The sequence below is a fragment of the Heliangelus exortis genome, chromosome 5 (genome assembly GCF_036169615.1).
Source record: "Heliangelus exortis chromosome 5, bHelExo1.hap1, whole genome shotgun sequence".
Taxonomy (NCBI): Eukaryota; Metazoa; Chordata; class Aves; order Apodiformes; family Trochilidae; genus Heliangelus; species Heliangelus exortis.
In genome coordinates this window covers 7,581,441-7,593,845 of record NC_092426.1, presented here as the reverse complement: position 1 = coordinate 7,593,845, position 12,405 = coordinate 7,581,441, and the positions used below count along the sequence as shown (strand labels likewise).

General features: G+C 39.5%; 1 long non-coding RNA gene across 1 annotated transcript in view; it reads right to left on the bottom strand.

Annotated features, from left to right (window-relative positions):
• LOC139796874 (uncharacterized) overlaps window positions 1–12,405 on the bottom strand; it is a 120,683-nt gene that overhangs the window by 47,962 nt on the left and 60,316 nt on the right. The window contains exon 2 of the long non-coding RNA XR_011726185.1: window positions 6,978–7,367. This is a non-coding gene — a long non-coding RNA (uncharacterized lncRNA). The remainder of the gene's footprint in view (window positions 1–6,977; window positions 7,368–12,405) is intronic.

Genomic DNA, 12,405 nt, shown 5'->3' with positions numbered 1-12,405 from the left:
GCTGAGGCAGCCCTCCTCCACAGAAGAAAATGTGTCTGCAAGAAGGTTAACCAACAAGTCTGGTCTTGAAGTGAGCTCAGATCAACACTTACCTGAAATTATGCAGCTGAGCTTCTGCAGACTTTCCTAGGGTCGGTTCCCACCTTAAGTGCCATCATGCTACATAACTCTTGTGACAGGCACTTTGTGTTACAGCATCTCAGCAATGTTGTCCTGTGCCGTGAGACCTTAACTGTAAGTCTTGAATGCACAGGCCCTGCTAGCACCACCCTCTCCAGCTCCTCAACCTATATACACTGTACAGCTACAAAAGCTGGATCTCTGTGATGGCACAGCACAGCACCTCACAGCATCCCCTTTCTATCCACTGCCTCTCCATGGTCCTGCTTAACTAGAAACTTCAGAAGAAACTGGAGAACTGCACCTAAACCACCTGTATCCTAAAGTATAGTATTCTGTAGAACTCAGTCCTCACCTCTGTCCCCAAACACACTGAGATAAAATGCAGAGGAATTGGTCTAAAAAACCTCACTGCAGGCTGATGGGTGTGTGGTTTGGCTATTCTATACCACATGTATGTACAGGAGCCCAGGACTTCCACACCCAGGTTTTCCCAGCCAGAAAAACTGTTCAGTTTGCCCAACAGTAGGTACAGAGTAATGTGTACACAGTTTGAAAAATAGGAGGGGTTGGACTTGGGTGTGAAATGGGGAATACACTGATAAGACTGTTCAGTGCCTTAATGTGTCGCCAAGGCCCTTATGAACCTTTGGCAAAGTAACCTCTGCACTCTGTGCTCCACTTTGCTACCCTTGAAGTGGGGATAGCACAGAAGTGGTGTAAGAAGGACGTAATAACTGAGGCACTTAGAGCCCAGGCCTAGAGATACGGATATATTAGGCTGGTTCAATAAATGGGAGCCCAAATGAGGGACCTTTGCAGGAATTCTCACAAAGAAGAAAACTGTCCTGCTTGGGCTAGTTGGTCAGCAGCTGGAAGTGAGGAGAGGATGCTGAGGGTGATCAACCATGGGATAGAGGGACTTATTGCTGCTTTATTTTGCTTGACTGGTTTTCAGGGAAGGGGAATGGCTGTCAGCTGGTTATAGTGGCACAGTTTTTCTATATTTGCATTTCAACTCAAGGGCATCAAGAGCAGCTGGAAAACAGCTATTTTGTCCTGTTTAAATAAATAATGTGTGTGTGGTAGGTTGGTGTTCTCACCATCCCCAACCTTTGCTGTAATATCAGCTGTGGGAGCTGCTTATAGCCTGAGACTTGCAAAAATACGAGGTTTCTGACTGATTCTCCAGAGATTTACAAGAAGGTTCAAAGAAATCACTATCTGGTGTGCTTAGAAGCAACCCTTAAGCTTTCCAGGGGTAAGCTCAGCTATGGATTGCCCCTCAGTTATTGGTTGTCAGGAGATGGCTTCCATTTCCTTTAACCAAGAGAAATGAGTCACCCTAAAAATCTGGCTCAGGACCGCAGCCTGTCATCCAACTCAGCAAAATATCTGTGGGTATGGGAGATGGTATGGCAGTTCCCTTAAATAGAACAACCCAAAAAAGTGAGTGAATAAACTCACTTTTTAATAGATTCACACAAAACACACAGGCTCAAGCCCTTTTGTTTTTCTAGGCTAAAGCAAGGGCACCAATCTTGTTTTCCTGGGACAATTAACACCTGAAAAGCCAGGAGTTCATCTCAGTGACTTTGAAGCAGTAAAACCTTGAAGACATAATGTGGCTTAAACACATGGAAATTCCTCCAGGCCTTAATTAATTTAGTATTCTTCCACAGAAAGACTGTTGGCATTGTAAATTATTCATAAGATATTATAGACTCACTGATCTCAAATTTCATACAAAATTACAGCAAAGCTTTCAAAACGTGAATAAAAACAGCTCTCAAATTAACCCCTTGCATAATGTGTTTCTAAAATTACATCAGTGGGGGGCATTTTTTAGGGTGAATTTTGGGTGTTGGGATTTTGGTTTTGTTTTCTTTGTATGATTCTATCATTATTGGTAATACATATTATTGCCTTCTGTTTAATGAGAAACCCTACCAGTTTTATATGAAAAATGACAGACACTATCAGCAAAACCCAGGAGCTCATTTTATGAAAAACTAAGACTTATTCATTGCTAGTGCTTTAGTTGTTTTACTCCAGGTTTAATAAACTAGGCCAGTGGATGGAATGTGTCAAGTAGCAGTTGCTGTTTGATCTACCTCATACTCTCCATTTTATTCTGCCTACAAAACACATCATGCCACAAAGCAGGTAAATAAACAAAACATATTGATAGTGTTTCACAAACCAACATGACACCCAGTTTGATCTCTTTCAGAAAAACCTTGCAAATATTCCCTTCCTGAAGCACTAAGAACATAAGCAAAACATCAAATAATTTCTTTGAATTGTTGCAAACGATTTGAAAATCTGGTGAGTTACCTCCATAGCACACTATGAAATACTCCAAGTTCTCCATTTATTTTCTGCAAAACTTGCTGAAATTTAGAAATTTTCTCATGCAGAGGAGTATACTGGGTAATGGGAGTTTCTACTGAGATTTTTCTCACCAAGGGAATAAATCTGTTTTTCTGAAAGAGATGGTTCATAAGTATGCTGTGACAGTAAAGACAGTTTGAAATTAATGCAGCCAAACAAACCACTTATTGTTAAAAGTGCTCTGTGATTTTGTTTACTTAATAACATGTTTAAAAGTACTGCATGCAACCAATGCCACAATATTATTCAGTAGAGAAATCAACACACTAAATGCACTGGCTCTGGACTAAGATTAGACAGACACCACCAAACACTCAATAATCAGTTGTCTAACTGACATCCACCAAGTAGCTGAAATACCAGACACACAGAGGTGCAGTTGCATATCACCTTCCCTTCTATGCCTTAGTCTGAGCCAAGTTCCTTACTGATTCTGAGCAAAATATCCTTCTTGATTTGGCTTTAAGATCCCCATTTCACGTGCACTCCTACCATAAGCCCACCTTACTCACATGCACCATTCCAATCTCCCTCATGTTTTCCAACCCTCACATTTCCAACCCTTTCCCCTTCCCACACCTCCAGATTTTTCCACATCCTCTCAGGACTCACAACATTTCCAGGTCCCTCAGTGTCACAGCCCAGGTGTGATGGATACCCTGGAACTAGATCCACACCAGCGTGCTGAATGGGTGGGTGGCTTCTACCCTATGGGAGAGATAACAGACGTGGCTGTCATTCCCTTGAAGGGGTTTCTAATAAAGTCTTTCTCCTTGTTGATTTGCAAAAAATGTGTAGAAATTCAATATCTGAGAGGTGCCTATCCTGTGTCAAAGGTGTCTGCAACCAGCCAATGGATTCAAGTTATTAAGAAGATGACTGGCAGGCAGGCAGAATAAGATCCTAAGCCTAATTCCCTTAGGAAGCCAGGATAAAAGGGATTGGAGTTTTATTTCTTTAATTCAGCAATGCTGAAAATGAGAAATGTCTATAATTCAGGTGTGAGGCCCCCAGAGTCATGAGGTTTCAGGAGCAAAAAACAGTAGTAAGTGAAGTAATCTTTTAGGTCTTACTATACATTAAGCATTTCATATATATTACTTTTTAATATAGGAAAATATTATTTTATTAAACTAGGTCTAAATTTGGGGCAGATTAAGTTCAGTCAGAAGCTACACACTACAGAAATAACAGTAAATGCCATGCAGCTAGCCAGAAGGTCATGAGAGCCTAAGATGCCAAACTGCATAAATTCTATATATATGAATGTTAAGACTAAGTTTTAACATAGTCAGAGAAAGCTATTGAGTGCCTAGATACAAACGTATGTTTTGTTCTTCCATAAGAATTTTGCAGAGATCTTTTCTGTCTTTAAGAAAGCGAGGATTAGTGATTGGATATCAGCCTACAGAGGCATACATAAATCTTATATATGAATTTCAAAAATCAGATAAATGGAATCTTTGTTTAGGTTTTCTTGTCCTAAAGACTCCTAAGGAAAGAAAATATTCATGCCAAATGTCTCCTGTGTGTGGCTCAGACTCTGCAAGCAGAGATTCTCGGAAATCTTTGGCTGAAACCAGGTCATCTAAAATGAAAAACTTTGTTCTAAAAAAATATCTTGCTTGACAAATGTTGACCTAATCCACAAAAGGCTCTTGAATGAACCCTGAATTTCTTACAGTTCTGCTGTCTTGGCCAGCAAGGTGTGCTAGTCCCAAAGCAGATGTACTTGGCAGATATCCTCCAAATTTTGAAGTAAGAGGCTTTTCACCCCTCAGCTGCGCATGGAAATAGCAACCCTGCCAGCTTTGAACCCAAATCAAATAAAAAAAGTCTTCAGCAAACTGGAAATTCTTCTTTTTCAGCCAACTTTTCTGAATGTGTTTATCTTTGTGAACTAGTACTGCACAGAATACCTCTGGCTTACCAGCCATATGCAACATTAACAGTTTCTAGATGGATTTGTTTGTAAAAGGGACAGAAAATCTTATTTTCAGTGCCACTGAGAAAAGGTCATCTCTACCAGGCAGTCACTGTAAAAAGGGGGCACATGTCATAGGTCTGCTCCTCAATCCTGACTGAAAAAGTGGGCATGTGGTTCACAGAGGTATTCATCCTTTCCTAAATGGCCCTGTGAATCCTTTTTGGCTGCCAGCTACCTTTCCAGACATGCATGGGTCAGATACAGGTCCTACGTTATTGCTACCAGCCTCCCGCTGGATGTCTCAGATACATCTCAAAAGGCATTGAACTACCTAATGCTTGAGGAACTGGATCCCACAGCAGGTCCATGTGGGACTGTGCAGACAGATACACTCTCACCTTGTCCACATGCTAAGATAACTGGATATGATTCAGCTCTCATGCAAAAGCCACATCATCACATTAGCACAACGCTGAGTTTAGATTAATCAACATAGACTCACAGTTCACATCTGTTTGCTAAAGACCATGTAAACAAAACCCTTCCCAGGAAAGAGATCCAACAGCCTTGAAATTCTCAAACAGAGTCTCTTGAAATTCTGGTTTCCAGTCACAGTAGTCATTTGATCATTCCTGGCTCCACTGAGGCAAATGTGCTTTATTCTACTAGCCCAAAGCATTCCTGGAGCTTTCTCTAGGTCAGTGAAGTTATCCTCTATACCATCAGTATGGTAGGAAAAACTCTCCCTCCTTTTGGTAGTCTTTAAGTACTCAAACAAGGACTCTATAGTACTGGCAGCAGAAAGGATGACAACTCGGTCCCAGCAGCTGCTCTGATCATTCTGGAGTCTCCTTGTAGATGAGAAGGCAAGGTTCAGTGAAAATTAAGTGCAATTTCTTCAACCTGGCTCATTTGAGAAAGGTGAGGATTCCTTATCCAGTAGCTAGTCCCTAGACTACCACTCCCTTGAAAGATCACAAAATGTTCCAAGAAGCAGAAAAGGAAAGAAAGGAGTATGTTCATGAAGTCATTTCTATCCCTACTGATGCTGTACACAATCAGTTTTTTCTCATCAATGCACAGAACATCTTTGGTCTTTTAGGCTGCTCTGCTGTAGTTCATTGTAAAATGCAGAGGTAGGACAATTATTTATTTATTTATAAGATCTTTTGTTATTGAAAGCTAGCAACAACATCTTCCCAAGTGACTCGGAGCCTCCTGCACCATGGCATTCCCCTCTCCTCCTTGTACATGAACCGCACTAAGCTACCAGTGTGAGCTATCATCAGCTTAAGAGTTTCACAAAAGTTAAAGATGCAGGAGGAAAAGTTGTTTGTAGGAAACCAGAGGGAGAAATAGGGATGACAACAGAGGTGTCCATCCACCTGAGACACATACACACAAACCTGGGAAACATCTGCCTTTTGCATGCCACAGGTTCCATCAGTTTAGTGTTTTACTTCTTAACTGCTCATTTCAAGCTCTTCCACAAAAGAAATCAATTAATAATGACATACATCCCTACTTTTCTTCCTGAACCTATAATTGCTTCCAATTTTAAGCTAAAATTAGCCATTCATGCTATCCAAATGAGCATAGTTTAGTGCTGATGTACGTAAGCGATGCTTTAGATTGTTGAGCATAGCTGATCTTTGACAGCTTCTTCTTATAAATAACAGTTTCCTCTTTACACTGAGAACTTTTCAGAGGCAACAGATGTTTGAAAGATGGGACTGAATTAGTTGAATAGCCTGTAAAATCCACCAACCTGAGATCTGCAAATATGAAAGCTCAGAATCTTACAAAAGCATCTTGAAAGAAGCATAAATAACATCTGCATAAATGTTTCTTTTTCAGCCTACATCCTTTGTGTGTCACATTGTTAGCATTTAACACATAATAAATAATAAACAATGGTAAAAATTTCAAGTGCTGACACAGACAGGCTGCACCAAATAGAGGAGGATACCAGGAATCCATTAAATGAAGTAAAAAGTAATAGTAATAACAGTAATACCACAACTTCTTGTTTCTTCAGCAAGTTAGAAAAGATGCTATAGGAAAGCAGATCTGTCTGAAACTCAAACCTGTCCTCCATCAGGAGTTTGTTTCCTGTTCTGAATAAGGAATACTGGGGAAAGCATGGTCTGAGTACTTCATTACTTAAAAAACAAAATGAAGTTAAAAGTCATGCCTGCAGCAAAACATGAAGTTGACATTTCATTTGAATTTTCACATTTTTTGTACCTTGCTCCTTGTTGAAGGAAACCAGCACGTTCCAGCAGTACATCAAATGGTGGTTGTCAGGCAGAAAATCTGTTCTCTCAGCAGGCAGAGCAGAGTCTTCTAGCAATAAGCATTTTGGTTTTATTTACACATAAACACATGCAAGTACAAGTGTATGCACGAGGAGGTAAAACCAAACAAACATGCTTGGAACCTGGAGTGAGGAAAATGTGTTTCATCGTGGCCCCTTTCTTTTAAACCAAAGGAGAGGGATTCAAACCACAAAGTCCCAGCAGCCCCCACATCTTACCTGTTCTCTGGTCACTCCTGTTGTAGCATGGAGTGTGGCTGGGATCACAATCTGCTCCATCTAATGGGACACTGGGGAGGTTTTCACCTGTTAAATACCTTCAGAGTCCTTAGAATATTCAATGCTCAAGTCATGCTTCAGCAGTTCAGAGGAAGAATTTCACCCACCAACAATTTGCTTCTCAGAATCCTGTTTTCAACAGGATTTGGGTCAGTAAATAAAGCAGTCAGTTCCAACCACATTATTATTCCATAAACTTCCCTCTTTGGTTAGCTATTCTGTTGGGAAAATTCATGTACCAGTCCCAAAGTACATACACTTTCTTTCTTCAAGCATGCTGTAAAAAAAAAAAAAAAAAAAAAAAAAAAAAAAAAAAAAAAAAGAAAATGGCTTCAGATAAATAAAAATTGCAATAACTGTTTGTTATGCACCCTATCAGCAGCCCAGCATATACTTTACAAAAGTCTTCTGCATGAAATAAGATTAATAACACCATCCCATTGCTTCCTAACGTAAAAGGCAGAAACAAAACCCAGCTAACACAAAGTATACAGGATATATTACCCTGAATAAAGAATGCATTATTAGCCCTAAATTTATACATCAGTTAAACTGTCCATCTCTTGGAAATCAGACATATTACCTTACTATTTTCTCATCTGTGACTACCATTTGTGAAAACTAAAAGACAAGGGTACTAGAAAGGTTTTTATTTTTTCACACTCTCACTACAGGAGTAAGGTTTTAAGGTAAAAACCAGTCCACAGGCTTCACATGAATAGTGCAAGTCCAGCCACACAACAGCATCTGTCACCACCTATTTGCAGGCATTCATCTTTTCTGAAGCCATGCTCCCTCAAGTTACAAAGGCAAAATATCAGATGAATGTGCTGAATAGGGTGGCTGCAGAGAGGCTGCTGTAACCAAACCAAAGGAGGAGGCCTTGGATAACCACTTCTAAATTACTCCATCCTGATGTGACCTCACCTGCTCCTTCTCTATGCTGAAGCATCTCTGAAGAAACACCTCTTAGTCAGATGATCTTTGTGAATTTTGTTGATTTAGACAAAAAATACTTCTGTTTCCTTCTTTTGCCTGGCTCAGCCAAGAGGCTATGTGTTTCTTCAACCAGCACTGTCCCTTCTTCTACAATTAGAAAGCACAAAGCACTACTGAGTGTTCCCACTAAAAAATTGTAATTCAATGCAAATGAGGCAACAGCAGTAATCACAAAAATTGTCTGATGCTTCTCTTGACAAATTCTCTCTGTATTACTACAGTGATTACAGCAGAAGCTGGTGAATAACCTTCCAGAGACAATAACTGCAGTGGGATACTGGAAAAAAAATAAGTATCCACATGGAAAAATAAGTCAACAACCATGCAGAAAACAACCAAAGAAGTCCTCCCACATATCCAGGGACACATCATGATCCCAAAAATTTTGCCAATTTTATTCATTGTCAGAGGATTTCACACTTATAATAATTTCAAAGAATCATTTAATCATTTAGACTGGAAAAGACCTTTAAGATCAGAGTCCAACCATCTGCTGGGGATTCCTGATTCAGTAAAGGCTAGTAACAGATTTCAAGGACACATAAAAGAGACTAAAAGGTAGTGCATTTCTTTAGCTTGAAGGTGTTCCACTACCCTACCCTTTATTAGAGGATTTGCTTCACAAATTGTAATAAATCACAACTGTTTCAAGTCATTCTGAATTTTCTTCTTTTTCAGATATTTTATAATTGCTAATCTACCTAGAGACTCAGGTGTAAAGGCAGTACATGATCATGTAATTAAAGATCAGCGTTCAGATGCCCAGAAGTCAAAGTCTGAACAGGACACTATTTCTGCTACTGAACACAGAAGTGTTTATATGATGTCTGGGAGTTTCACCCTCCTGATATACTGAAGAGACCACCAAATCCCTGGGACAGAATGCCAGAGTTCAAGTCCCAGAGAACAGATCCCATGTAAACTATTATTAGGCATGACAGTCAAACTCCCACTGCATGTGCAATCAGCATCTGGGCATTTATTTGCAGGATCTGGGTCTACCGGCAGAGCAAGATTGAGCACTTCAAGACTACTTAAATAATTATAAAAATAAAGGTGGCTTCCCAGAAGAAAAAAAAGGAAAAAAGAAGAAAAAAAAAAAAAGAAAAGGCAAGAAAAATTAACTCCTTACCTCCAAATACCTGAGTCTCTGACTTATTTTCAGACTCATAAAGAGAAGTATTAGGATTGAGGGCACAAGGCTGCAGCTCCCATTCTCTGATTCTCTGTAAGACTGTGCTGTATGTTTGCACTGCAAATGGACATACGTGTCAGAAAACAAAGCAGAAACACAAATCAACATACTTGGTATTCTGCAGTTTCGTGCTGGTGCCAAAGCACAGTTTGCATGGCAGGAAAAGAAACACAGCAGTGCAGAAACTGCACCTTATAAAATGTTTCCTCCTCCACATTTACAGATTAGCAGATTTTCTCTGCTTACCCACTATGTTCACGTTTGCATAATTAACCTATTTCATTAAAAGAAGGAATGCTTTTCCTATGAGAAACAGGAACCCAGGTGCTGTAAGTTATGAAGATTTGCTCAGAAAATCTTATTTTTAAATCCTGCCCAGGCGCATTTCCTAAACTAAAAACAGTAATGTTACTGACTGAAACAAAATGACAAGGTGGGAAGAGAAGTGAAAAATACTGAGAACCAAGGACACCACAAAATGAATAATGATTAATCCGTCTTAATGCTACCAGGAAAATTAACTTTAAGCTGCACACTTAATTAGTCTGCTAATGCTGTTTGATGGGCCTTCTCCTAATGCCAAAACCACTGGGATCTTCTCTGTGTCCCCAGGAAACCTGGGATTTTTCATTATGTCTATCTATAGCAGAGATAGGACTTAGTCATCCCTTCTCTTGGGCTTCAAGCCTATCAGTGCTTACACATAATTCATGTCCCTTTTGCTTTTGCATCTGCAGGAAGATGATCCCCTGTTCACAAGGAGTTTTCATATTGTTACAGCTGTGCATGTGACAATCTCACCTACTGCCTGGGCTAGTCAGGTGCTTTTAAGCTCCAAATGGCTGAATGTGTTTGTCAGGTCTAGCACTGTCTACTAACAGAACTGTGTACACTGAAGTCTTGAAAAATAATGTCTGTGAGAGCAGCATCCTAGCAAGAGGCATGAAACACAGCTCAGAGGGTTATCAGCCTTTATGTTAAGAGCAGGAGAAAATCAGTCTCCTTGTAGTGTTGGATTAAAAACACTAAAGAGTAGGTAGATGGAAGGACTTCAAAGTTCCTCCGTTTCATTGATTAGCTTAGAGAATTTTTTGTAAAAGATTGGTTAAGGTCAAGAAGTCCAAAGGCTCCTTAAGTCTCTGTTTGGTTAATGGATTTTGAGCAGCATCGCAGCACTCCAACCTTTCATCCCAGAGCTGGAGGCCGAAAGAAGCTCTTCAGCACTAATTACTGAGGGTCAGATGTACTCCTAGCAGCAGGATTCACTTACCAGCAGGTCAAACACCATCCTTGTGATTAAAAAAAAAAAAAAATTTTAATGAACATACCATATCAATCTGATCCTTCTGGGCACACTGGGCATTAGCTCCAGGAATATTAGTCCTATATACAGGGATAGTCACCCAGACCTGGTTGCAATACCAACTATCTTTCAAATGCAAAATAGCAACAGATAGTAGCAGCTTTATATTCCACATGCACAATGCCCCTTAGTCTACTCTCTGATTCTAGTCTGATCTCCAAGAAAATGTTTTAATACAGTATTACAGAACCTGACAGCCTATATTTCAAGATGAATCAAGTAAAGTATTTGGGAATTACAGACACATTGAGCCAAGGTAGTCTGATTACTTCTTCCTGGTTTTTTTAACTGAGACTGGAGACTTTTAAATTTCAGCCTGATGGCATTTTTTTTTTTCGGTAGGGAGACAGTAATAGACAGATAATAGAGATACCTGATGCAGACAGTTCTTTACATTATGGAAAGACACACTTATGCATGCATGCATGAAAGGTATATGTTAAAAAAAAATCATGTTTGTGACCAGTCTTATCAATATGGACAAGATTATTTTTATGAACTGCCCTGTATACCATGAGTATTTCAATATGTTATCTGCAACTACTTGCAGCTTCTACAGCATCTTTTGCTCTTTGACACATCACATAAATACTCCTTGCATCCAGCAGTGGGAATTATTTCAGTACATGTGTTCTTGATTTATAAGTTTAATTATAAACTTTTATGCTTTATACTGAAATACCTTGAGAACAGTTTGAGTTCTCTGAGCATAAACAACAAAATTAGAATTCCAAACACATCTTCCCTGTATCTTCATGCAGTTGCCTGTGATTTCTTGTGCAACCCTCAAAGAGAGTCTTGCAATGCATGCAAGAAAAATTGGCACCACGTCCACTGTTCTTACCATCAGCCCATGCCACTTTCAAAAGAAATTCTGTGAAGGCAACAGAAGTGTGCAAGAACTGTGCTATGGTGAGACCTTACCCCAACTCCAGGCTTTCACAAATGACCCAGACCCTGCAAATGTACTGCTTTAACATGCAAGTAATCCCTACATTTTAAAAGTGTCAATTAACAAGCACAGGTCTTGGCTCTGAGTGGTCAGTGAGCAAAATGACAGCACGGAGCACTTCTGGAACAAAGCAAAACTGAGGTGGCAGCACTACCTTTATCATAGCTAAAGAAACCAGACACAGGTTTGAGTGGTCTCCATAAGTACCAGGAAAGCCAGAGATACAGATATAATTAATATAGCTGTCACCGTTCATCCACACTCTTACCCATTTCACCATCATGAAGTCAATGGAAATAGTAGAATCCAATCCTGTTTAAAGGGATAAAGGAGGAACAAATGAGCTTGTGTTTAAAACTCTGGAATTAAGGTTTAGCACAGTAAATTTGAGATCCTGGCTCTGCCACAGACTTACAAAAAGATATTGATTGGCTCATTCAGTCCTATCATATTTGAATTTACCAGTTGTAAAACAAGATTAAATGCATTTTCTTTCTTGCAAATGCAGAGCATCTTTCTGTCTTCTCAATAGATTTTTCCACATACGTATTCAGTTTAGCAAAAAAAAAAAAAAAAAAAAAATTGTGAAAAGAAATGGATGAAAAATGTTCAGCCCTAAACAGGAAAGGAAGTTTCTCATTATCTGGGTTTCTACAAGTCTGAAAGGGTTTTGGTCTTTTCTGAGAAGCCTGCACAAATAAATTGTAATCCCAGTAGAGTACAGAATAATCTCATTCAGAGCACTGGTGGAATGGACTCATTATCTTAAAACACAAATTATTATTTCCAAATACAGTCCCCTGTCTAACCGAGAGATTAATTTATACTCTGAGCTGAATGGTCAAGTGTTTTCAGAAAA